The sequence below is a fragment of the Apteryx mantelli genome, unplaced genomic scaffold (genome assembly GCF_036417845.1).
Source record: "Apteryx mantelli isolate bAptMan1 unplaced genomic scaffold, bAptMan1.hap1 HAP1_SCAFFOLD_20, whole genome shotgun sequence".
Classification (NCBI taxonomy): domain Eukaryota; kingdom Metazoa; phylum Chordata; class Aves; order Apterygiformes; family Apterygidae; genus Apteryx; species Apteryx mantelli.
In genome coordinates, this window is record NW_027118553.1 from 9,805,761 (window position 1) to 9,833,337 (window position 27,577).

Sequence of the window (27,577 nt, forward strand, 5' to 3'; positions counted from 1 at the left end):
AGGACAGGAAGACATCAGGAGAGGTGGGGAGATTGCGGGGTGAGAGCAACATGGGGAAGCAGCTTGGGTGTGTACAGTCTGCAGGAAACAGGCACAGGCATGGGAAAGCATAGGACAGCCTGTGGTGGAGATGGCCGAGGGCACGGCCAAGGCTGAAAGCTCCCAACAGATCTGAGGTCTTTGTCCTTTTGGCTATGGCTTGTGACTCTGCCACTAAGGCCCCCGTGAAGACTCCATTCCTTAAAGCACTGTGGCCTTGCTACCTCCTTCTGTCCTGGGAGCCCAGGGGTGCCATATCATGGTTCTGCACTCAGCCTTGGGCACCCCCACCCACACACTGCCCCCAAGAAGAGCCCTGAGCAAAGTGTGAGGAGAAGGATCACCCTACCCAGGGGCTGGCTGTCAGTGCTGGTCACTCTACTTGATAACACACATCAAGGTTGACTTGGCATCAGAGCCACCTGCACATTGCCTTTGCCTACCTGCAATCAGGGCCTCCAACTTTCTCCTCTAATCAGCCCCTGGGGAGCCTTTGTTGCTAATGGCCCTCAGTGGGACCTGTTAACGCTCCAAGAAACTTGGGATTTGCTTCTGATGTAAACTTCTTTAGAGGTTGCTTCAGTATCCTCTCTGCATCAGAGGTTCATGGACTCAGCACCAAAGACACCCGAGGGGTCATTAAGATGCAAAAACCCTCTAAGGAGCCATGCCTCTCCCCATCATTTTCTTCAGCTCTTCAATTCTTGTGCTGTGGCTAATTGGAGAGGTTTCAGCAGTGTATTTACAAGAGGAAGATTTCAATGAGCATCAAAAAAAAAAAAGGATTTCTGCTTTTAAAGGTTTCCTTATTTTTAAGCTTACAACCTAGAGTGATATCCACCTTCTCCAACTGATATTGATCCAGAGTGTCTCCTAATGAAGTCAGGACATGTAGGAAAAGCACCATCCTGGAGGTCAGACACTGTATGGACAACCTTCCCCCCCAGCTCCCCAGCCCTGCCACTTCTCTTATCAGCCACTGGGGACTTAGATCACTCCTGTTCAAATCTAACCTTTTTCCACTCAAGGCTGCAGCTGAATGTTACAGCTCATGTGCACCAATTCCCGCTTGCTTTCCTTAGACAACTAGCTGCAAACAGGCACACAAGGATTTGTCTTAACTGTGATCAAACACAAATAAACTTGATCCAGTGTCGTAAGAAAAAAAATACTCTCCTCAACTGCAGGTCAAGTCCAAGGTGCCTCCAGTGAGGTGCACAGGCTACAAGGAATAACTTTCCTTGAAATGTTCTTGACAAATAGATAGGAAAGGCTGGATAGACACACAGTGAAGGAGTTGGTTGACAAGACAATTAGGCTGCTGAAAGATGAGGCAAACTTCAGACTCCCTGAAGCTCAAAGCAAGAACTAGAGAGTTGAGAGTATCTAAACTGTAAAAAGTAAGGGGAGGAGGAAGACTGGGAAACTATGGAAAGTGTAGATGTCCAGACCGTCTGATGCAAAGTTCACTTTAGAAATGATCAGTTTAATCAGGGCATGTGGAACCATGTGAAAGATTGGTGAGGTTAAAACCACAGCGTAACAGAGAGAGCTGTGGCAACACAAGTTAAGGGGCAGATCAACATTTCTTCTCCTGAGACTCATGCCCTTCCTCAAAATTTCCATTATGTCATCATGGGAAACACTGACATTTTATTAACATTATTCAGTCATTTCAGCTGATGAAAGTGGGCTCATATATTTCTTTTTTTTAAGGTTGAAAACAGTTCTTTACTTTTCCAGGCAGAGCTCACGTGTCCAACCACAAGCACCCAGTGGCACTTGGAGAGGCCCCAGTGTCTGAGGCACCTGCCTGGGCCTGGCAGCTCTCACAGGGGACCTGCGGGAGACCGGAGCCCCTCAAAGCTGCAGAGGGAGGCTGGGCACCAGAGGGGACCACGGCACTTGCAAAGGCACCAGCCCTCCATGACCCTGTGACTGCATCCCACCCCAGTTCTGAAAATCTCTTTCCTTTTCAGATAAAAAGATAATGTGGAATCGCTCCGGAAGACTAGTAGACTGAAACAGAACAAATCAAGAAAAACAATAAGAGTGCACACACAAAAAAAAAAGCTGGAAAGTATAACAAAGTATTTCCTTGCTTTAAATCTTTGTCTTAATTTCCTTCTAGTCTCAGTTTTAATGTCATTTTCTAAACTTTTCTCTTATAATCAGGCCTGCACCGTTAAAAAAGATATTTTTGTGTCTCACACAGAGCCCAGCACTCAGAAAACCACCCCCTGCCCACGGCCGTCCGTGCCACTCTTCACTCTTTGCACAGAGTACGTCACACTCTGAAGTGTCGGGCTCTCTCAACTGGTGAGGAAAGCAGGGGGACCAGCTTCATCTACTTTGAGGGTGGCCAAATTTGTACAAATCTCAAAATACCTGTGTTACTGTGACATTTTAAAGGAGTCCCTAAAACACGTAGCCACACTCCTTTTTCATTCCCTCCACAGTCAATGAAGTGCAACTTCATTTTGGGGACAATAGGGAGGAGGCTGATGTCACCCCATGCCAGACCCCATCAGTGCAGATGTCTCTGTCTAACCCAGTTTTATGGGCTTCCCCTTCTAGTTAATGCAGGGAAATAAGTTGTCTCAACAGAGTTGTTTTGAGATACATTTCCTAATGACAAGCTAAGGTCCCATACGAGCCACCTCCAGAATTACCAGCACCACATGGGAACACAGCTACCCCAGGGCATCTCGGGCAGCAACAGCCTCTCTATGTGGTCCAATGAATCAAGCCCCAAAAGCAGATTTTAGTCCTGTGTTGAAATCTTCTCAAAAAATAACTCAGTGCAAAAACTGAAAAAAAATCTTCTTTTCCAAAACTTCACACAGTTTTTACCATTGCCAAATAAGATTTCATTTTTAATAATTGGCAGCACTGTGTTCGTGCACTACAGTAAAGACGGCTATGAAGCACAGCAGGGACCAGGGTCCCAGATAAAGTCTTTCAGATGATGTGTGTTAAGGGCTCATTTGCTCTTTTCTGGCATACCATCTCTATCTTAAGCACCGCAGACCGAGAAACCTTGCTGAGGACTTCTAAAACCAAAAAGCCTGCTTTGGTGCCTCAAGGAGGAAGGCTGCGTCCTGTCCCAGATTGTCCTACATCCTGCTTCTACAAAATGAGTGACCCACAGGAGAAATCAGTTTTGAGCCTCACCAAAGGATCTCAGTTTGTGGCCACACTTTGTGCTGTTTCATCCCACATGATTTTGATCCTATCTTTAAAAAATGCCAAATCCCAAGCCAACCCCAAAGGCCTAGATTCCCACACAGGTCTGCCCAGTGCAGAGACCTGACAGTGCAGGGACACAGAAGTGACCGTTCCAGGGTCCCCTTTTAGGTATTTCACAGGCTGTGATCCATCTGGAGATGTTCCTGAAGGATTTATCAGCAAGATTTGGAAAATAACTGGGGTGACGGGAGGTGACTGCTTTCCAGAACAGGAGGGGAAATCTCTCAGCTCTCTCCCTGGCTGTGCCATCTCCATGGAGGTGATCTACTGAGCCCCCAGACGATACCAGCTGAGATCACAGTGGGATGTGCCACATCACAGGGAGGTCTCCCCAGTGCTGTGGCGGTGACCTCACTTCCCTGCGAGGCCCAGGAACTGCTGAGCACTGCTCACGTGCTCCCCACTGCTGCTCTTCAGAGCCGCTCCATGGCAAGGATGGGGGACAGAAGGCAGCACGGCCACGTTGGGGTCCCTCTCTGACAGGCAGAGAGGAAGGGGCACATTGGAAAGGTGTTTTGGGTGACGAGACGGGAAGACTGTCCCTCCTCCCTGCCTGGAGAGGCAATCTGATGGCAAACAGGCAAGGAAGAACTGCTGGACTGAGATAATCAGCCCGGACCACAGCTCCTTGTTCCCAACACTCCTGCAACTCCCTACTGAGGTAAGGGCTTTAGGAGCTCCTTGCTGAGGTGTTGCGCAGCAACTGTTAACTGCAAAAATGGCTGTGGATCCCAGGCTGTGGAGGTGGCTGGAAAGGGCTGGGGGCTGCCACTAGAGCCCTGCCTGAGGGTCCCATCTGGGTCGGGGGACAAGGTGGCAGCCAAGACTCCTGGGTCCTGCCGATGGGGATGCCCTGAGCACCAAGGATCCTGTGCGGCTGGCTCCATCCCCTTGTGGAGGGTGGGGGGAAATCCATAGCCAGGTTTTCCTGGGAGTGGGTCCTCCTTTGGCATCTGGCTCTGGCACGAAAGGGGTCCTGCGTCCTGCAGCTGGGGTGTCCTGCAGCTCCCGTGGGGCTCTCAAGAGCCTGCTGGAAATGCCCATATGGGAAATGAAACCTTCACCTTGTAATGACTCCAAGGTGTCTGCTCCTTTGGGAGAACCTCTGCTCCTTCCCCCTGGATCCTTTTATGCTTCCAACTTGGCAGAGCATGTTTTGGCCTCAGAGATCTTGTCCTCAGATGGCCTCAGACTCTGTCCTCCTGCAAATCGGGGTCAGACCTCTGCACCCAAAAGACAGCCTGTTTGGGAGAGCAGCTTGGGAACAGGTGGGGGTGCCATGGCCACCCCACAAGTCCCTGTTGTCACCAAGCATTTCTCTCTGAGCCGTGGGGGGCAGTGCTGAGGGCAGTCCAGCACCGCCATCTCCCCCAGACCCCTCCTGGACACACACCTCTGCTGCCCAGCACCGGCAGGCCCAGAGCTGCTCTGCCCCTGGCTGCCCCCGGGGCTCCTCAGCCCTGCCGAGCGATGCACCGGGGCCCAGCCCGGCCCCGCAGAGAGCAGCCCCTGCCTGGCCGCGGCCCAGCCCTGCCGGCGCAGCACAAGGGCTGCCCAGCCCCAGGGCTGCCGCGGGCAGGGGGCCGGGGCCCCAGGGGTAACAGGACATTGCCCTGCCCTGCCCTGCACTGGAGGCAGCAGGATGCTGCCTGCAGGCTCTGGCGCCCCAGCCATGGCCAGGGCACCCAATGAGGCACTGAGGCACAAGTGACCTCACAATAACAAATAGCAGCCACATGACCAGCACCGGCCTATGAGGCACTGAGGCACAAGGTACCTCTCATGCACAAACAGCAGCAATGGCCCTGCTCCCCGTTTGAGGCACTGAGACACAAGGGACCTCACCATCAGCACCAAAGCTATGGGCATGCTGTTGGCCTACCAGCTTCAGAGGCACAACTCACCTCACGAGCACAAATGGCATCGACCTGCCTGCTGCTGCCCTATCTGGGACCAAGTCACAAGGGAGCTGAAAAGTGCAAACCTTTGCAGAGGACAAGCTCACCTGGGCCACTCTCACAGCCCTTGATTACGCTGTTATCACTCCGTACAGAACAGTCTTCTGGCTTTCATCTCCTGGCAAGACTCTCTCCAGGTCATGCTACAGCTCCACTCTGTCACCCTGCGCACAAATCACAAAAGGAACAATTGGTCTTGCTTTTCCTTTAGTGCCATCAAGTCCCAGCTGGGAGCCTTTGCACCGCAGCACCTGCACAATGACAGCAGGACGCCACTTCCATTTCTGGTGCATTTCTAGGGACAGAGACCAGCTGAGGGAGCAGCTGCACTGCAAAGGGTTACTGACACTGTCACATCAACTCAGCACTGCACCAGGCATCAGCCTGACACCAGACCTCTGCTCTGCCACCTACTCTACAAACACACTGTCTCTGCCCCACACAGCTGCCTCTTCTGCCTGATACAACCAGGTGCCAGCAAGAATAGATGGATGCAGGACACTCGCCACTTGCACACTCCCCAGCCACTGCTCTGCTCACTGCCTTCCCTTGGCTCCTCAACCCAGACACACAGCGAAGCTCTTGTGGTGACACCACAAGGTGGCCAAGGCACTCCAGGCTCACAAGGCCTGTGCAAATGGCAGGGACAGAGCTGGCTCCTGGGGCGATGCTGCTCTTTTCAGAGGGAAGGATCCTTTTTTCTTTGGGCACAGCAGGCTGCTGCTTTCCACCTCCATCCCCTCAGGAACCTCCAGCTCGGGTTGGGAGTTGGGGATTTTGTTTAGTAAAACAAAGATTACAGATACAGTGTAGAAACAGTTGAGAGTCCGGAAGGCCCAAACTAGCGTTGGTTCCTTTCCTTTAGTTACTTGGACAAGGAGCCCCAGGGAAGGGAAAAAGGGTGCAGAGGCTTTGACATGAGGTGCAAGCAAGGAGACAGACCCAGCCTGGAGGCCTGCTCAAATGCCAGCTGTCCTGGCTGTGCAGCCTCTGCAGCAGGAGTCCAGGTGCCACAGCTGTGTTCACAGAGCACTGAGGGCTGGGTGCCACGGGCAACCTGGCCCTGGGCACATCCTCACCCCTCACAGGGCCAGGAGCCCAAGAGCTGTCAGACTTCCTCAGGTCAAGATACGGAGGCTTTGGGGCACTCACACAAAGGCACTCAAGATATGTGGGCATTTATTATAAGGGTCTTGCACTCGTCCTATATGGCACCACAACCTTCTAGGAAAAGGAGGGGGCACAATAGCATTTCCTGAGCTGGCCGGCAGTAACAGCAGTTGTGGGACGCGGAATTTGCAGCACAGCAGAGGTACCAGGAGGTGAACCCACACCCCAAGTCACCCAGGGAAGCCAGGCCCATTTATGGAAGCCTTCGCATCCATACGTAGCCTCTTCTCATTCACTTGCAGCTGCTTTCATAGAGGGCTCATGATGCTGGCAAAGATGTTGACAGGCACAGGGACACACCCTGGCATCTTGCCTCCATCCTCCGGGGCTCTAGGACTGCACTGGGAACCTCCAGGACTGGAGCAACCTAGAAAGCAAGAAAGAATCGGAGTGTTACTGTCAGTTCTGCTGGCCTTACAGAGTCTCAACAGGCAGGGGCAAATGTCTCCCCTCCATGCTGAGATATATTGGTGAAAAAAGGCCCCAAAATACCTCCTCTACTGGGACCTGCTTGGAGCAGGGCATTGCATCCCTACCTCCACGTCTCCCCCATTGCCGCCTCAAGGAAGCTGCTATTCTGAGACTCTTTCCAAAGGCACCAGCAGCTTTGGAGATGCCACCTCCACCACCCACCAAGGACAGGTGTCTCAGAGCCACCCATTGCCCTGAGAGGCCTGACTTCTTGTGAGGCGGCATCTCCCCTGTCTGCAAGGGTCTGCGTAGGCACAAAGTGGAGAAATGGCTCTGACTGCTTTGCTTAACTACCCATCTCTCTGAGGGATCGGAATGGATTAGGGTCTGAGATGGGAAGAGGCCATGAGGGTCCAGATGCAACAGAAAGCCTTTAAGGAGGGAGAAGATGACTTTCTCCAGGGGAGTCAGTAAAATCCCAGAGACTCAGGGAAGCATCAAGACCTTCCGGAACTGCAAGACTGAACCTCAGCTGACAGAAACCACCAAACTGCGAGCAGCCCTGGCTCGCACCACGATGCTCCAAGGAGGCAACACGGTCACCAGCAGTCCTCACCCAGCTCTCCCAGAAGGACACCGTGATGGCAGGCTGGGCTCTGGGGGCTGAGCACTGCTCTCTCCAGACACCTCCTCCCACGCTGAGCAGCAAACACTGGGGCCACCACCCGGCTCCACCACAGGGCACCCTGCACTGTGACACGCTGCTACCCCTGCACCTCACAGAGGGTTGGCATCCAACACGCGCCTCTGCATCAGCGACACACAGCCCACAGCACCACACATGGCAGCACACAGGGCACCCCCAAGTGCCCCACAACACACAAAGTCCAACTCTCCTGCCCTTCCATTTCCTTTTAGGCCTCCAAGGCCTTGCAACAGGCACTGTCTCTGAATATCCGCTCACACCCCAAGGCTGCTCACTTCCCACCTCCAGGACGCAGAGAGCAAGTGCTTTCACAGGGGCTGGTCAGGCCAGCTCTTGCCTCTCACTTGTGCCTCAACTTCTCTGAATAAGAAATCTCTTGGAAAATGTGGCCCATACCTTTCTGGGGGGTGACATTCCTTCTGTCTCCTCCAACAGCCTTTGCACCCATTCTCCAATGACTGCATACGTGGACAGAAAATCAGAGACCTCTAACGTGTTACAGCTCCAAAAGTGTCGTAAAAGCAGGTGGACACCTCAAAGATGGACACAGCATTCAGACCTGGCAGGAAAATCTCACAAGCTCCCTGCTGTTTTGGCACGGGCAATTTCTAAAGCACACACACCCTGGCAATGAGAGATTACTAACACCACTGCTCACACCAGCACTGCATTCATTTAGCAGCCTCAAAAGTCTACCTGGACTCCCTAGATGACCGGCAGGAGGCTGCAAGCTTCTACTCAGGAACAAGTGGAAAGGCAAACTCCGTGTCTATGTTCACCACAGAACATCATCCACATTTGAAATGTAGCAGTAGTAACTCATGATGACAGAGTGGAATAAAATGTGTGTCAGATGATGGGCAACATCTACTTCTGCTTGATTAATGAGTTGCATTGCTGTATTGCTGTAGAGCTCTGCAGGGGTCAATCCCTCCTCTGAGCACACGTAACAAACCCAGAAGCGACCTCACCACCAGCATCCAAGCCATGTGCCTTCTGACCTGTTAGCTGCTCACATAGAGGTGACCTCACAAGTGCATACCCCCACCACATGCCTGCTGATGGCCTGTGGGCTTCAGAAACAGAACTTTCCTCCAAAGAACTTCCCCAGCCACCAACTACTGCTGGCCTATCAGGTACCCTGACAAAAGAGACCTCACAAGCAACGTCCACGCCTAGCTGCCTGCTGCTGGCCTATCAGGGACTCAGAAAGACAGGACCTCACAGTCACCTTCACAGCCATGTCTCTGACACTGGCCTATAAACCTCGGAGACAGAAGTTCTCTCACTACAACTTCCCCTGCCATGCGCCAAATGCTGACCTATCAACTGCTCAGGCAGAAGTGATCACAAAAGCTCATATCCCAAACACATATCTGCTGCTGCCCTACCAACTGCTCAGGTAGAAATGACCTCACATTCAGTTCATCATTAAGCAGTGACCTCACAATCAACAGCCAAGCCTTCTTCCTCCAGCTGGCCTAGCAGGTGCTCAGGCAGAAGTGACCTCATCATCAACAACTGAACCATGTGCCTCCTGCTGACCTGTCAGCTCCTTGAAAAGAATCAACTGGACAGGGGTGATTTTCTGGCATAGCTCTCTTAGTCACTAGTGACCTCACTGCCCACACCCTGACCATGCGGCTGTGGCCACCTGCACCTCCCCCTGCCTCCCCCAAGGCTCAGCCAGCTCCTGAACGGCCTCCCTGATTCACCTCGTGGCTTCACAATGCTCAGAGTGCAGCCAAACACCCATTATGGACCAGTTACTACCCCAAAAGAAGATTAGCTTTTGCCCAGGTAGTCTCTACACGTAGACCATAAAACTTAGGAATTGGAAAAAGGCCTGCAAGTAACTATTGGCAACAGTTTTGAAAAAGATGATTTCATGGGATGAGCAATTATGAAGCTGAAAACAGCAGGGCCTCATGTCCCAGGCAGAGGGAGAAGCCTTCCCACAATTCAGAAGTCTGGTTCCTTCCCCAATGCTGAACAAACTCAGCAAATCCTCTACACATCCAGGACAACCAGCATTCTCCTGTTTTATGCCCTGACAACTGGAGACACACGGAAGGACTCAGGCCAGGGCATCTCGGCTGGTGAAACCAGCAGAGCCGCAAGTCAGCAACTCTTCACCCTGACATAGGAGCATGGAAATAACAATGGCAAGTGGGAGCACTGGCCGTTCAGCCACTTTCAAGGCCCTTCACAAGCAAAACAGCTCCCACTTACAGAGCTGCTCTGGAAACACCCTTCACGCTGCTGCCAGGCTCACAGGTCTTGGGGCAAAGCAAGAGGCAGGGAGCAAAAACAATGGCTAAGGCACGGCGTGACATGTGGGGACAGCCTCTCTCAGAGCTACTCGGAAATGCCATTTTCAGAACAAAAGACATCATTGGGAAGGGCCCCTCGCGAGGACACCAGCAGCCTGCTCACGCTTTGCCCAGCAGCTCCCAAACGCAGCTCGCAGCAGCACCTGGGGGCTGCAGTGGCAGCAGCAGCTCAGGGAAACGCTTTAACATGGGTCTCCGACCCCCGGCAGGGGCAAAGCTTCCTGCCCCCCAACCCCACCAGCCGCCCCAGCCCAGCTGCTCGGGGCAGGCCGCCACGTCTGGCTGCAGGGCAGCTGCCTGCTCTGTCCCCAGTCGCTCTGTGCCGTGCTCACGGCCCCACCAGCCCCTGCTGCAGCTCCTGCAGGAAAGCAGCCCCAGGGCCAGCACCGCTGCCCCCGCCCCGGCAGGAGGGCACCCGCCGGCAGCTGAAGGCGCCTGCAGCCCCGCCAGCCGCGCTCACACCCGCTCTCGCCCACTCCCTGCTCTGGCTTTGCTCTTGCTCTGCTTTCACGACTTTTTTTTTCTATATGGTGGAGTCCGATTGGCTGAAAGAGCCATCAGTCAAATCCATCCTCACCTTCCTCTTCCAGGCCAATAGGAGGGCAGCGCTAGGGCCATTGCCGTGGAAACGTTGCACCCACCTGCCCTGGCAGCCACCTCTGCCCCCTCCCCAGCCCCCACGGTCAGGCGCCATGTTGTGGGTGGCAGCGCGGGGCAGCGCTGGGCATCCTGGGGCCTCAGGGCAGCACGGCCCCATGTGCCCGGGCAGTGCGGGGCCCTGGGGTGCTGCTGCTTCCCCGCTGGGTCTGGGCTCTGCTGCAGGGGCCCCACGGGGCTCCTGGCTGCCCTGAGCCCAGGGGCCCTGGGGGGGGGGGGCGGGGGAGCAGCCACGGGGCCTGTGCTGCTGCCAGCCCTGGCGCCGGCGCGGGGGCCCTGGGCATGGCTGGGGCGCTGGAGCCCACGGGCAGCATCCTGCTGCCCCCTGGGGAGGGCAGGGCAGGGCAGGGCCCTGTCACCGCTGGAACCCTGGCCCTCTTCCCGCAGCAGCCCCGGGGCTCAGCAGCCCTTACGCTGCGCCTGGCAGGGCTGGGCCACAGCTGGGCAGGGGCTGCTCTCTGCGGGGCCGGGCTGGGCCCCGGTGCGTCACTCTGCAGGGCTGAGGAGCCCCAGGGGCATGGGGCAGCCAGGGGCAGAGCAGCTCTGGGCCTGCCAGTGCTGGGCAGCAGAGGTGTATGGCCAGGAGGGGTCTGGGGGAGATGGCCCTGCTGGACTGCCCCCAGCACTGCCCCCCACGGCTCAGAGAAAAATGCTTGGTGTCAGCAGGGACTTGTGGGGTGGCGATGGCACCCCCCCACCTGTTTCCAAGCTGCTTTCCCAAACAGACTATCTTTTGGGTGCAGAGGTCTGACCCCCATGTGCAGGAGGACATCTCTGAGCCCAAAACATGCTCTGCCATGTTATAAAGTTAAAAGGATCCAGGGGGAAGGAGCAGAGGTTCTCCCAAAGGAGCAGATACCTTGGGGTTATTCCATGGTGTGATATGTGCTAACTTGTTACATCAAAGTGAGAAACAGCCTTGGGAACATCTGTGGGAACATCCTACATCCTGTGGTGGGGGCATGTACCCCGCCTGAGATAAGGGAGTTGAGCTAGCGAAGCAGCAATGTTAGTTTAGATAGCCTAATATGGCGATGGCGATGTCACACAACTGTGAAATATAGCACGACCACGGAAGTCGTAAAATATATGCGTGACCTGAGGGTCACCACTCACAATGCAGAGGAAGACTCCAGCCTTCATCCCCACGACCACCAGAGGGCTGAAGAAGACCCCCTAGCAATAGCCAGCACAACCGCAGAAGTTACAGGAAGTGCCATGTATACCCAGAACTGGAATCGCATATAAGGAGACTGTGAGGGGGGGGTTGCGCGCGCCATTGGTGGAGCAGGAGACTCCCTGGCCGCCCAGCGCTGTTTTGCTTACTTGTAACTTGCTCAATTATTCCATTAAATTGGATTTTATGCAAACCAATTGGAGTGGTCGTGTTTGCCTAAAACAATTTTGGTGCCGTGACTCGGATGCAGGCTTCCCTGGTTTCGGGACTCTGACTCAGGGGAGGTGCCCCATCTTCGGATGGCCCCTGAGTGGGTAGTTCCCCTACCACAACCTGTACTTCCGAACCCTAAATCGGACAAGTAAGCAAAAGAACTGCAGTACCCCGTAAACTTTGTGCACGAAGATCCGAACGAAGACTCAGGACTGAGTGAGTATTGGTATGCGGTTCCGTTCGGTTGGGGTGCGATACCCGGAGCACGTCTGAGTGAGACGTCCCCAGGGGACGGAGTGAGTGCGGACCCTCCAGGAGGGTGATTGTGCAGCGGGGGACCGAAAAGGGGCACCCGTCGGCCGACTGGGCTGCCCTCTGTGAAGGGACAACCGTCCTAGCAGTAAAAGACTCAGGTGGTGTGAGTGCAGTCCCCTGTGGAAAGAAAGAGAGTGACTGAGGTGTGTGCTCCAGAAGATGGGACAGAAAAAGAGCAAGTCTTCTGATCCCATGGAGGGCTTTACAGTACGGTTACCAGATATACCGCCCGATAGCCCTTTAGGATTAATGATTAAGTACTGAAACGATTGGCCCTCCAGAAAAGGCAAAAGTTGAGAAAAAATGGTACATTACTGTATGCAAGTATGGGGTGGGAAGCAGATTAGAAAAGACCACCTTTATTGGCCAGTATATGGGTCTTTTGAAAATTGGATATGTCAGGCTCTAAATATATATGTGAATTCAAAGGAGCCCTTTAGTCCAGAAGAAAGTGAGTATGCTAGTTTATGGATAAGACCAGATACTCGGACCATGATATTTACCCTGAAAGAGAAAGGTCCGAGGAAGAAAAGCAAAATACTGGAGGAACTTCCCGTTTTTCCTCCCCCCCCTATATTCCCTCAACTCCGGCTCAGAATGCCGAGCATCGGACGCATATGTCTGATCTAAGGACCATAATGGTTCAGGGAATCAGGGAATCTGTTCCCAGGGGGCAAAATATTAATAAGGCCTTCATGGAACAACAGAAGAAGGACGAAACACCAACAGAATGGCTCGAGAGACTTAGGAAAAATCTGCAACTTTATTCCGGGGTAGACCCCAGTACCCCTGTGGGACAGGCTCTATTGAAAACACAGTTTGTCTAGAAAAGTTAGATGGGTGGCAAGATAGAGGACTGGACGAATTGCTGAGGGAAGCTCAGAAGGTGCATGTGCGAAGGGAAGAGGAAACCCATCGGCAGCAGGCAAAGATTCTGGTGGCAGCAGTCCGAGAAGGACAGAGAGGAATCCAGGCACAACCCCCTAGGTCGTATAACAGACCTAAAAGGAAGCCACCTCACCAAGAAGGACAACCCAGGGAAGTTGTGACGAGGGACTTGAGGCAGGTTGAGTGTTTTTATTGCCAGAAGAAAGGGCATCTGAAGAGGAATTGCAGGAAGCGAATGCAGGATGAGCAAATGTTCCAAGAAGATTAGGGGGGTCAGGGGCTCTATCTGCTGGGGACTCATAAAGGAACCGAGCCCTTGATAAAATTGAAATTAGGTCCCCAGCGACAAGAAGTAGAATTCCTTGTGGATTCTGGGGCAGAAAGATCTACTGTCCAAACGGCACCCTGGGGGTGTAAACCATCCCCAGAGAAATTACAAGTGATAGGAGCTAAGGGAGAACCCTTTAAGGTCCCAGTAATTAAAAATGCGGAAATAGAATCAGACTCTCGACTAAGTGTTGGATCCTTTTTATTAGTTCCCGAAGCTGAATATAATTTACTGGGCCGAGATATGATGGTTGAATTAGGAGTCAATTTAGAAGCAGAGAATCAAGAATTAGTTATAAAATTATGCACCCTTACTATTGAAGATGAGGCCAAAATTAACCCTGAAGTTTGGTATACCCCAGAATCAGTAGGAAGACTAGATATTGCTCCCTTTGAAGTGAGTATACGAAATCCAGAAATCCCTGTTAGAGACAAGCAATATCCAATGTCACAGGAAGGGAGGCAAGGATTCCGACCAGTAGTCCAGAGGCTAATAAATCAAAGGTTACTGGAGCCTTGTATGTCTCCCCATAATACCCCCACCCCATACTCCGTGTGTTGGCTGAAGAGCCTGTCTGCCCCATGTGCGGCTCCAGGCACAGAGCGATGAGACAGCCCCCGCCCTGGCAAGGAGCCCCCTTCCCGCATCAGCCCCTACACCACCCCGGGAAGGCAGGATGAGACCCCGGCTGCTCCTGGGCTGAGCACTCTGCTTGGGGTCCCAGCAGGCGCTGCAAGAAGTGGGGTGCAGGCTTCCCCCTTCTCCCCGCTGGAGACGCTGCTGCCCTGGCCGGCGGTGGCAGCAGCCCCAGGCCCCCCCCCAGCAGGCAGGTAGTGGGGTGACGGTGCCTCCCCCAGCCCAGCACCGCCTGTGCTGCTCCGCGCGCCGAGGCGGCTCGCTGTCTTCTTCTGCTTTAGTCTGGTGCTTGGAGCCGGGGCCCCCACCTCAGCTCTGCCAAACAGAGACCTCCACTAGATGTAGCCATTCACCGAGTTAACCCTGGAGACAAGGTTTTAATTAAAACCTGGAAAGACTCGTCCTTGACTCCCCGCTGGGAGGGACCTTTTCTTGTCTTACTTACCACAGACACTGCTATTCGTACCGCAGAGCGAGGATGGACACACGCTAGCAGAATTAAAGGACCGATTTCAGAATCATCGTGGGAAGCCTTTGGAAATCCGGACAATTTAAAAGTAACCTTTAAGAAGAAACCTGGAATCCTCGATAAGTGAGACCACATTTTGTAAAACCTAACATAGTATTTGTTATAACCCCACATTGTATTTGTTGTCCCTTTGTGTGTTATGCATGTAGGGTTTGTAAAGGGAAGTAGGGAACTCATTGTTAGTACGGGTATCTCCCTAGCGGCATCTACCGCCTTTGTTACGACAAAATTGACTTATTGGACATTAAAAGATCATAAGAAAAGATTGGTAGAATGGTGGGAAGCCTTTGTTAAAAGGCCAACATTAAAAACACCAATTGTAGGTGGACCGTGCCGTATGTTGGGTGTCTCTCTCGAAAAACTGGGAAGCCTTTCAAATCAGAAAGGCACATAAAGGAGGTTCCCCTGAAGAATACGGCTGCTGTCGAGAAGACGGTACACCCTGCTGCTCTGAGCAAAAGAGTAGGCAGAGGAGACACAGACGTATAGAAACTGTGGGGATCGAGGCCGACAAGCCACCTCCTAAGCAGGAATACCTAAAGTTATAAGACCCAGACTCTTTAAAGTCCCAGAGACACCTGGCATCACGGATCGCCCCTCCAAGGCATTAAGGGTTTGTAAAGTATCCGTTAACCAAGCCATGGGTCCACTACTCCTCTGGAAGATGATTGTGCTGGGCTTATTAGGAAGACGAATCAAAGGGGAACATAACGTACACCAACCCTTTAAATGGTAGAAAAATCCATCACCTCCTTAGAAAAGTCGTTAACATCACTATCAGAAGTGGTGTTACAGAACAGAAGAGGGATGGACCTCTTATTTTTGCAACAGGGAGGATTGTGCGCAGCCCTAGGAGAAGAATGCTGTTTTTACGCGGATCATACAGGAGTTGTCAGGGATACTATGGTGAAACTGAGAGAAGGCCTTGAAAGGCGTAAAAAGGAAAGAGAAGCCCAGCAAGGGTGGTATGAATCATGGTTCAGTCGTTCTCCCTGGCTAACAACCTTATTGTCTGCAATAGCGGGTCCATTAGCTTTACTAGTACTTGTGTTGACCTTTGGGCGTGTGTAGTAAATAAAATAATTAACTTAGCAAAAAGCAGACTCGAAGCTGCCCACCTACTGTTGATAAAAAGTCAATATAAACAACTCAATGAAGATGAGAGTAAGTATAACCCTATGCTCTCCCTGGCACAGGAGGCTGTTGCTCGATTTGATGAACAAATTAGAAGGGACCAAAACAAAAAGGGGGGATTGTGATATGTGCTAATTTGTTGCATCAGAGTGAGAAACAGCCTTGGGAACATCTTGTATTGTGGTATGTACTAATTTGTTACATCAGCGAGAAACAGCCTTGGGAACATCTGTGGGAACATCCTACATCCTGTGGTGGGGGGCATGTACTCCGCCTGAGAAAATTGAGTTGAGCTAGCGAAGCGGCAATGTTAGTTTAGATAGCCTAATATGGCACACAATGCAGAGGAAGACTCCAGCCTTCATCCCCACGACCACCAGAGGGCTGAAGAAGACCCCCTAGCAACAGCCGGCGCAACCGCAGAAGTTACAGGAGGTGCCCCGTATACCCGGAACTGGAATCGCATATAAGGAGACTGTGAGGGGGGGTTGTGCGCACCGTTGGTGGAGCAGGAGACTCCCCCCCGGCCGCCCAGCGCTGTTTTGCTTACTTGTGACTTGCTCAATTATTAAATTGGAATTTATGCAACCCGGCCCAAGTGGTTGTCAATTTGTCACGTTTACCTATAACAGTAAGGGTGGCTGTCTTTGCCACAAGAGCACCCTGCTGACATCCTGTCAACTTGATGCCCACCACAACCCCCAGGTCCTTCCCCAGATCCTCTTTCTTCTCCTTCTTGAAGATGGATGTCATATCTGGGGGGAAAGTTGGGGAGGGCTGTGGGCCAGGCAGTGGCTGCGGGGCTGTGTCAGCTCCTGCTGCACCTCGGTCCCTGTGGTGTGGGGGGAGGGGACGGAAGATGGGGCAGCATGGGGGTGGCAGCAGGTCAGCAGGGCAGGGGCAAGGGACAGTGGGGCTGCAACAAGGCTGGCGTTTCTGCAGTGCAGCAGGGGTCATGTTCATCTCACATACAAAAGTCCTGCACTGACTCCAGGCAGAAACAGGCCATTTCCCTGGTGCCCCTTCCCCCCCTCCCAGCAGGACAGGGACATGCAAGGAGGGCGCTCTGCCATATCCCTGCTCTCCAGAGAGCATTGCCCCAGGTCAGTGGGTCTGTGCATCGGTGCTGGCCTGCTCGGACATTCCTGGACCCTCCCCTGTGATCCCCGTGGGGCCCCAAGCTGGCAGTGCTGCTCTGCAGAGCGAGTGGCTGCGGGGCAACGGGGCCACGGGGTGACTCCACGCTAGCTGTTGTGGTCAGGGTGGGAAGCAGACCCAGCTGGATGGGCATCATTGCACCTGACAACCTCTACCAAAGGGTCTGTGGCCATGGACGATGCTCTGAGCAATCACAGGGCATTTCAAAGGGCTCAGGCTGTGTTCAGGTGTGTCCCTGGATCCAGCCCATGGTTTTTCATTGAAGGTGACATGAAAAATTCTCCAGGTCCCCTTCCCTGTGCCTGCAGGGTTCACACTGCCTCTAGTCAGATTGCAGAGCTCTCACTAGCCTGGACATTCAGTGGTTTATCGCTTTATCTTTGGGTGACTCCACTTGATCTTGTGATGCTCCATTCACTGCCCACCCCAAGGCACATGGTGCCCTTGGAGATGCCCTGTGCACTCCTGGGGGAATCCATACTCCCTTTGAGAAGGACGGGCATCAGTCTCCAGCCCTGTCGTATGGGAGATACCTCTTGACCATTCACCACCTCCAGAAGCACTGGGCACCCACAAGTGACAGCTGAATCCAACCTTCTTTCCCTGACAAATCACCCCTTGAGTTCATTGCCTTGAGCCCAGGAGATCCCCTGAAAAGCAACAAGCCCTTTCAGGGTGAAAGTCCTTGAGCACATTTTTGACTCCAGCTTTGGAAGAAGAGCCCAACCTTCAAGCACTGAACTGAGGAAATCCTCTTTTATTAAAGAGACCACGTCTGCCACAGTGATAGACAAATTCCCAGAAGGCCTCTGGGTCAGAGAGACTGGGTTTGTGCTCCTAGAGAAGTGGAAGGAGTTCAGACCTTTGTGGACTAACATGATTATCACAGGGAGAATGCGCAAAGCATGGGCAGGTTATTTCTGCTGAACTAGTACCAGCTGAATCAGTTTCCTCAGGGCATCTTTGAGCTCCTTGTTCCTCATGCTGTAGATGAGGGGGTTCACTGTTGGAGGCACCACTGCATACAGAAGAGCCATCACCAGATTCAGAGCTGGGGAGGAGAGGGAAGGGGGCTTCAGGCAGGCAAACAGCCCAGTGCTGATGAACAGGGAGACCATGACCAGGTGAGTCAGGCACATGGAAATGGCTTTGTGTCGTCCCTGCTCAGAGGGGATCCTCAGCACAGCAGTGAAGATCTGCACGTAGGACAACACAATGAAAACGAAACACCCAAAGACTAAACAAACACTAATCACAATAGCCCAACTTCCCTGAGGTAGGAGTCTGAGCAGGAGAGCTTGAGGATCTGGGGAATCTCAAAGAAGAACTGGCCCAGAGCATTGCTTGGGCAAAGTGGTATTGAAAAGGTGTTAGCAGTGTGAAGGACAGAATATAGAAAACCACTGGCCCAGGCAGCTGCTGCTGTTCTGACACAAGCTCTGGTGCCCAGGGGGGTCCAACAGTGCAGGGGCTTGCAGATGGCAACGTTGTGGTCATAGGCCATAACAGTGAGAAGAGAAGACAGCTCCTATTGAAAAGCAAAACAGGAAGACCTGGGCAGCACATTCCAAGTAGGAAATGGCCCTGGTGTCCCACGGGGAATTGGCCATGGATTTGGAGACAATGCTGGAAACGGAGCCAAGGTCAAGGAGGGAGAGGTAGAGGAGGAAGAAGTACATGGGGGTGTGGAGGCGGTGGTCACAGGCTACAGCTGTGATGATGAGTCTGTTGCCCAGGAGGGCAGCCAGGTAGATGCCCAGGAAGAGCGCGATGTGCAAGAGCTGCAGCTCCCGCGTGTCTGCAAATGCCAGGAGGAGGAACTCATTGAAGGAGCTGCTGTTGGACATTTTGCTATCTCTGGGCATGGGGGACTGTCCAAAGAAGAAAAGACATTGAGAAATTAGGAGAGACTTTTCAAGCAAAGAACCCCTCCCCCCCAATGTTCCAGTTCTCATACAAGCCCCCGCTTTGCCTCTCTCTTTAGTGAGAGGATCTGTGCGCAGGTCCCTTGCTTGAACTCCACTTTGCACTGGCAGAGTGTGTTATGAGGGACTTCTGCCCATGAGCTCCACAGGACTCAGTCAGGCTGTATAGTGGTGGAATACATGGGAATGGGGGTCACTAGCTCGGACAGTCACAGTTCCTGTCAGGTGAAATCCACTGGACATGTGGAAGGGCTTTTCAGCATCTGCACCACCACATCTAAAGAACGAGGGTTGAGGAACAGAGTTCATGGGACTTTTTTAACAGTGTTTATTTTCTTTGAGATGCCCCTGTCACCCCTGGGGAGTGACCCTCAAAGGCAGCAATTCTCAGCATTTCTACTGTGAATCCTGAGAAAAATGGATTCCCTGTCGCTTGGTGCAGAGTGAGGACAGCTTGTCTGTCTATTAGCCTCGTTCCCAGCTGTCATTTGCTCGCACCTCTTGGAGCTGGGGGATGATCACTCCCATATGTTGCCCTAAAAAGAAACCAGCCACTGCTGAGAGCAGAGGAGTCCAGTTTCAAAACCGCAGATCTCCAACCATCTCTCCCTTTCTCAGGGCACCAGAGGGAAGTCTCCACACTCCCCTTCTAGCCAAAGACAAACAGGGCTCTTTTCAGATGCCCATATACAGTTTCCCAACACCACTTCCATACTCTCAGCATCTCCGCAGATTCCTCATGGGTCTCTTGGACATCACAGAGATGCTATGAGGCAGCAGTGCCCTTCTGGAGGGCAGCTCAAAGCCTGGCAGGACATGGCAGGGAATTGGTCAAAGGACATTAAGGGCTGAAGATGGGCTCTCCTTAAGGGAGAGTCAGCTCATTTCCCAACCCCACAGACTGCACTTCCTGGAGCTGCACAGGTTAGAGGGGGCTGCAGACACCTCACTCCCAAGCAGACCCCTCTCATGCACAACTCACAGGGCAGGTGTCTGAACTGCAGCTGAAAATCCACCAACACAAGGGAGCTCGAGAGAAGAACAAGAGCATCATGGAGAGGAGGGGAAACAAGGAGCAACACCATGATCCTGCTGCCAAGGGAGGCAAGGAGAGAGGGGCAGATGGGCACTCAGGAAAGCCCTCACCTTACCCAGCTGGGCATGCTGCCTCACAGATGGTGACAACTCAAGGCAGTCGCTCTCAGACCCTGGACTCCATGGCTGTCAGGGCAGAGGCTCTGCTGGGTCAGAGAAGAGACATGGGAAGATTGCTCGGAAGAAGCTGTCTGCATTGGAGGGACTGAGCAAGACTTGCTCAAATACATTCTCCCATGACGATTCTGTTTGCAGTTCCCTCTCATTCCCTGCCCATCTCTGCTGCCTGGAGCTGTCCCTGCTGCCAGCTCTTACTCTCTCCCAACATCTTTTCCTTGCTGCTGCTCACAGACCCCATCCCACCCTCTGTGGCCTTCATTCTGCCCTACAGAAACCACCCAGGACAGGGCACTGGGCACAGGTATCTCTGTTCTCACAGGTGCTAAAGAGCAGGTCAGAAAACCTCTTACAAAGCAGTCAAGGTGCAGCTGGTGCTGTCTGTAGGCTGAGGTGGGGTTGAAGGGGTTTCCTGAAGTTTCTCACAGACCAGAGGTCACTGAATTCATGCCTGATTCTATCAGTCATAGGATGGGATGGGTTTAGAAGATCCCTCCAGGAACCTCAGTAGCATTGCCCTGCAGCCAGAGATTTACCGTGACAAGGGCTGTGAAGATTTCTCCCACAATGCACTGTCAGCCGTCCTCCCACTCCACACTGCCTTTCACTTCTCTCTGCCTTCTCTCATCTCATGTCAGCAGCAGCAGGCAGAGCCTGGAGCCCTGCTGCTCTTTGCAGAGGATCTGCTCCTGCACACAGCTGTCTCTCAGCAGTGCTGCCAGGTTGCCATGAGCTCCTTCCATTGCAGGAGCCTGGCCCTGCCTAGGAGCAGGGGCCCAGCTGAAGTTCTGACTTTCTCTGTCCCTTGTGCTCCCTCCTCCTGGAAAATGTTCCCTGAAGTAGACTAAAATCATCACCATTGTTCTCTTTCTCAACACTGAAGGGAAACGCATTCCGGCATTACAATTTGTCTCATCACAGGGTGGTTATCTGCAAGAGGTGGAAATGTCTCACTCCTAACTAGACAGGAAGCTACTTGACCCATGGTTCAGGTTTTGATTCAGATGAGTCAATCTGGGCATCACATGCCCCTTTAGAAGCCCCTGGCATGCAGTGGGATTCAGCGCTCTCCCACGAACATCAAAAAAAAAGCAGGAGGTGGGATTCTCCTTGCCCAAGCCAAAGTTTACACAACATAGATGTCTGTCTGTGAGATCCCTGTCTAAGCTCACGTTACAATCACCTGAGATGGAGGGTGGGATCAGTTCCTCCCACACAAACAGCTGGGGACAGTTGAGGAGACAGAGGTGTTCCAAGTCATGTGTCAGTGTCTGCTTGCTCTGATGGAGCAACTATGAGACCCACATCCTTCTGGAGCATGAGGTGGGGGCCAGGTGGAGAATTTCCTTGGCCATCTCAAATGACCCCAGACGCCTAATACTGATAGAGCCCCACTCACTAGGAAGCTGTGACACAAGCAGAACCCTACAGTGCAAAATCCTAATGTAATCCAGTGCAGACACTGCATGTAATGACATAAAAAAAGGCTGGCAGGGCCATGTCAGATGTCTGCAGTGTCCAGCACAACTGCATGTCTCTAGCACATACAGTATGGCCCCTACAGGAAAGCCCTGCCTGTTTGGAGTGGTGCTGGGCAAGTGCCCCAGGGCATCTTGCGTTTCCTACCTGTGCCCAAACAAATGAATCCTACCTCTGCCTTCGGGCACTGCCCACATCCAAGCATGCTGCATAAATGGGAGGCACATCACACCAAGGTCTCCACTCATGTCCCTGCGCTCTTACAACCTTCTAGCTCTCTTCTCCCTGACCCTCTTTTCGCCCCCAGATGACATAAACAGGGACTGTGCTAATGAGATCCGCAGGGTCACTGGATCGCAGGCTGTCCAGGCCAGGGATTTCTTCAGTGGCACCTTATCATGCCTGGACATTGGTTCACCTCTGTCACAGGCCCCAAGGTGCTGCAGAGTCAACTCAGGCAGCAAACTCCTTTCCTGCCATTCCTGCACAGCCCAGCTCTGTTTCTGCCTGGCCTTGGGCACTGCAGGCTTTGCTCTCTTAGTGGGAACCTCCTTTCACCATGACATTGCCACCTGCTTTGTATACCAGCATGGCTCTGCTCTGAAGTGGGGCCATCGCACGCACAGTGTCCTTGGCTCTTGGGAACATGTTTCACCATGACCAATCTGACTGAAACATTGCTAGAGTACTGAGGTGTGGTGGGATCACTTGCACGATAGGAGAGCCCTGATGGTAGGGTACAAACTGTTTGAATCCAAAGGACACAGACATTTAGCTGTTGCAGTTAAGGAATGTTTCCTCTTGTCTAGTAGGCATTTGATGAGACAATTCATCTTCAGAACCCTGAAGGTGATTCCTCATCACTGTACATTGCATCCTCTTTTAAAATGCGATTAATACCACCTGAAAGACAAGAGACATTTGCTAACTTCCCTGAATAGTCCATATGCCTCACTTGCACTAGTACAGCTTCCAAATTAGAGCTGAAATACATTCTCTTGCATTTTGTGATTTAATGGGAACACGCTATATTCTTAAGTCTTCCTCCTACCACACAGCACAGGAGACTGTACAAGTCTCTGCAAAGCTTTTCTGAATACCCAGGTTTGGCTAAATGTCTTTCTCCAGTGGTGAAAACACCTATTCTCCCAAGAAAAAAAAAAAAAGATGATGATCAGGAATGCCTTCTGTATTTCCTAGACACCTAAACGATATCTAGAATGTATGTATGTATATCCAAATATATGTGTGTGTATTGCTTTATATATATATATATATATATACACACATATTTCACGACTGAGCACTTGTGTAGAATAACAGACTCCCCACACAACTGCAGGAACTGTGGTTTCATAGCTCTGTGCTGTGTGCGCTTCATTTCCACCAGCTGATAAGTGTTTCTTTCTAAACGCAACAGCAGTCTCCTCCTTTCAGTGTCCAAAAAGTCCCAAACAAGCCAACCAAATCCCTGCTTGCATAAACTCGGTGATGACTCTATTCCACGCACTCCAGGCACCCTGCTGGATCCACGGCAGTGGGATTCCAGCACAAGCCCCTTTCCCAGCGCAGCCTGGGAGTGGCTCAGGCCTCCCTGGAGAGCCCCAGCCCAGCAGGGAACAGCCCTGCAAGGCCAACGCGTTTCTGGCCTGTCGGCTTCAGAGACAGAAGTGGCCTCACCAGCCATTTCACAGCCCTGTTGCTGCTGCTCAGCTGCTCAGACTGAAGTGACCTCACAGCTGCTTTGCTGATGCCCTTCCTGCTGCTGGCCTGTCCAGGACTCAGGCAGAAGTGACCTCACAGCCTACACTCAAGCCATAAACCTGCTTCTGGCCTAACAGCAGCAGACAGAGGTGACTTCACATGAACCGACAGCAAGCAAGGGCCTGCTGACGGCATGCAATCTATAGAGAAGGACGTGAGCTCACTCTCAGCATCAGAACCATGTCCCCACTTTTGGCAGATCAGGTACTGAAGCAGCAGTGACCTCACAATCAACGTCCCAAGCACCTTCCTGCTACTTGCCTATCAGGTGCTCAGGCAGAAGTGGCCTCGCAATACATTTCACAGCCATCTTCCTGCTGTTGGTCTACAAGCTTCTCACATTCGAATGACATCACAGCCACTTTGCTGACCCTGTGCCTGCCAGTGGCCTGTCATTTCTTCAGGCATCACTGACCTCACAGACAACAGTGAAGCCATTAACTGCTTCGGGTCTAACAGCAGCACAGGCAGAGGTGACTTCACAGGGACCTACACCAACCAAGAGCCTGCTGATGGCCTATCAGCTGCAGAGAAAGAAGTGACCTCACAGTCAGCATTGAAGCCATGTGCCTGGTTCTTGTCTATCAGGTACTGAAGTGGCACTGACCTTACAGGCCCACATCTGAGTCATGTGCCTGGGCCTATCATTTCCTCAGGCAGACGTGACCCCACAAGCACAATCCCCAGCCATGTCCTTGCTGCTGGCCCGTCATGTTCTCACACAGCAGTGACCCTGTCATTGACTCTCTGGAAGGTGGGGAAGGGTTTTTTCCCCAAGATTTGCTTGCTTCTGCAGTGGCATCGCAGGAGCTGGGGGAGGGCCGAGGAGGTAACAGTGCCCTGGCCCCAGGCATGTGTCAGCACCTTCCCCTTGTGATTCATGGGACCTGTCCCTCCTCCCTCCAGCCCTCTGACCGGCCAGCTGCTCTCCAACAGGGTGACAAGAGCCTGAGGTCTCCTTGCTGATCCTGAAAGCATGGTCCTGATGGACTCCCATAAGCACTGCTGGCTGCTTGTCCCCAAGTGCCTGGCCCAGGAAGTGTGTGCAGGGGTGTTATCACAGCCATATGCTTGGGAGGAACAGGAAGGGCCAGGCCCATCTGTGCCCATCCAGACGGTTGCAGGGAGCACCCTGGGGACTTGGTTTAGTTCAACACAATGAAATTCTGCGTATAGGGTCCTCCTACACCTAGGTGTACTTCCCAGTGCTGAGAAGCTAAAAAGAAATTTTTAGGTGCAGGGGGAAAAGCAGAGAAATACTGCAGGTCTCATTCAGGCAAGATGTTATGGGATCTGCTTCTGAGGGTGCTTCAGTGGTGGCTGTGATGTGACTCAGGTCCCTTGTGAGCCACACACTGGAGGCATCCTGTAGTCTTCAGTCACTCAGGACTTTAAGGTTCCAGACTGAAATCTTTGCCTGAGTGCCCAGGAACTCCCCCTTTGGCTGGAAGGGGTCTCTCAGATCCTGCTGCCCTCCATCCCACAAGAGGTGTCAGGAAAGCTTGTTCATCAGTGACCTGCATGAAGGGACAGAGTGCACCCTCAGGAAGTTGGCTGATGATACAAAACTGGCAGGAGTGGCCAATACACCAGAGGGCTGTGCTGCCATTCAGAGAGACCTGGACAGGCTGGAGAGGTGGGCGGAGAGGAACCTCATGAAGTTCAACAAAGGCAAGTGCAGGGTCCTGCACCTAGGGAAGAATAACCCCATGCAGCAGTACAGGTTGGGGGTTGACCTGCTGGAAAGCAGCTCTGCGGAGAAGGACCTGGGAGTGCTGGTGGACACCAAGTTGAGCATGAGGCAGCAATGTGCCCTTGTGACCAAGAAGGCCAATGGTATCCTGGGGTGCATTAGGAAGAGTGTTGCCAGCAGGTTGAGGGAGGTGATCCTGCCCCTCTACTCAGCCCTGGTGAGGCCACATCTGGAGTACTGCGTCCAGTTCTGGGCTCCCCAGTACAAGAGGGATGTGGCACTACTGGAGCAAGTCCAGCGAAGGGCAACAAAGATGATTAGGGGACTGGAGCATCTCTCCTATGAGGAAAGACTGAGAGAGCTGGGCCTGTTTAGCCTGGAGAAGAGAAGGCTGAGAGGAGATCTTATCAACGTGTACAAGTATCTGAAGGGAGGGTGTCGAGAGGATGGAGCCAGACTCTTTTCAGTGGTGCCCAGTGACAGTACGCGAGGCATCAGGCACAAACTGAAACACAGACAATTCCATCTGAACATGAGGAAAAACTTCTTGACAGTGAGGGTGACCAAGCACTGGAACAGGTTGCCCAGAGAGGCTGTGGAGTCTCCTTCTCTGGAGCTATTCAAAACCCACCTGGATGCAATCCTGTGCAATATGCTCCAGGTGACCCTGCTTGAGCAGGGGGGTTGGACTAGATGATCTCCAGAGGTCCCTTCCAACCTCAACCATTCTGTGATTCTGTGATTCTGTGACTCACCTAGCACTGGCCTATCAGGCACTGAGCCACAATTGACCTCACAACCACAAACAGCAGCCATGGGCCTAGCCCTGGCCTATCAGGCACTGAGCCAAAACTGACCTCACAACCACAAAGAGCAGCCATGGGCCTAGCACTGGCCTAGCAGGCACTGAGCCACAAGTGACCTCACAACCACAAACTGCAGCCATGGGCCTAGTGTGGGAACAAGAGAGAATTCAGGGAGAAAGTTAAGGGGGGCACACGGGAAAAACAGTACGTGGCAGCCAAAGCACACCACCCTTTTGCAACATGAGTAACGAACTAGCTGGTGAAGGCCAGACAGTTTGTTCCAGCTGCACAGCAGAGGAGGGAGCGATACGGAGGTATCATGGTCCGCCCCTGACCACAAAGGGTTGCATCCCAAAAAATAATTGCTGCTCACAGGCTGTTGACCTATAGTACCCCTAGCCTCATTATCCCTGCTTACCATATTAAAAAACACGCCCTTTGCTGCATAATGATATGTAAATAAGGGGGGCATACCCCCAACAACCACGCAAATGGCAATCTGGCCAATGAAGTATGTCTGCTGCACTTCCACATCCCACCTTCAGCAACTATAAAACAGCAGATAGCTCACTAAATTTTTTGGAAGGGAAGAAAATTGAACCGCTGACCTGTTCACCGGAGATTGCTGACGAGCGAGCCTCCTTCTCCCCTCCCCCAAACAGGGACACCTCTTTGGTAAGACTTGCGCCTCCGACAAACGTTGGACGTTACCCGGGAAAATATATTGTTAATGAAAGCGCTTAATTGTTAGTTTGAGCTCATAGAAAGAAAATTTGTAGCAGCAAGTGCATTTATCAAGGGCAATTCCGAACCTGTTGTATCTGTCGCTTTAATAAAATCTTATTCTTTTTACTTTGCGAAACTGTCTCAGGGAAAGTCCTCAAACGGGGGGGCTCTGGCAGGCAAACGTAAATTACAAAGATTCTTTTTACTTTGCGAAATTGACCCAGGGAAAGTCCTCAAACGGGGGGCTCTGGCAGGCAAACGTAAATTATAAAGATAAGGAAGGGCCTTCTGTCCCTCCCTTTCACACGACAACAGGAACACTCTAGTCTGCAGGAAAGTCCATCAAGGCCTGGCCTGGGGCTGACACGGATGAGTAGGGACTTTGTGATTTAGGACCTGAAAAGGCAGAAGGAAGTGCACAGAGGGTTGGAAGGGGAATGGGCTAACCAGGAAGAAGACAGAGCCATTGCCTGTGGTGGGAGGGATGGAGTTAGGCAAGCCAAAGCTCAGCTGGAGGTGGAGTTGGAGGTGTAACTGGGAAGGAATGGGGAAGGTAACCAGAAGCGCTTGTGCAAGTACATGGGCAGCACAAGGAAGGCAGGCAGAGAAGGAAAATGTGGTCTCCCTGCTCAGTGGGGCAGGGGACATAGTGACAAAGACAGGGGAAAGGCTGAGGAGCTCATTGCCTCTTTTACCTTGTCTTTTACTGGTATTGTCTACTGCCAGGCCTCCCTGGCCCACGAGTCCTTTGGCAGCATCTGTGTTAGCAAAGCCTCACCCACGGCAGAAGAATATGCAGCTGGGGAGGAACTTTTGTTCCAGTGGGCACACACAAGTCCATGGAACCAGACAGGAAGCACCCCAGGGTGCAGGGAGAGGTGCCTGGAGCCATTGCAACACTGCAGTTGGTCATCTTTTAAAAGTCAGGGTAATCAGGGAGGTTCCTGATGACTGGGAAAAGGCAGACATTGCACCCATTTTCCAGAAGGGCAAGAGGGAGGAGCTGGGGAATGACAGGCTGGTCCTCTTCATCTCAGTTCCTGGGAAGGTGATGGAGCAAATCCTCCTGGA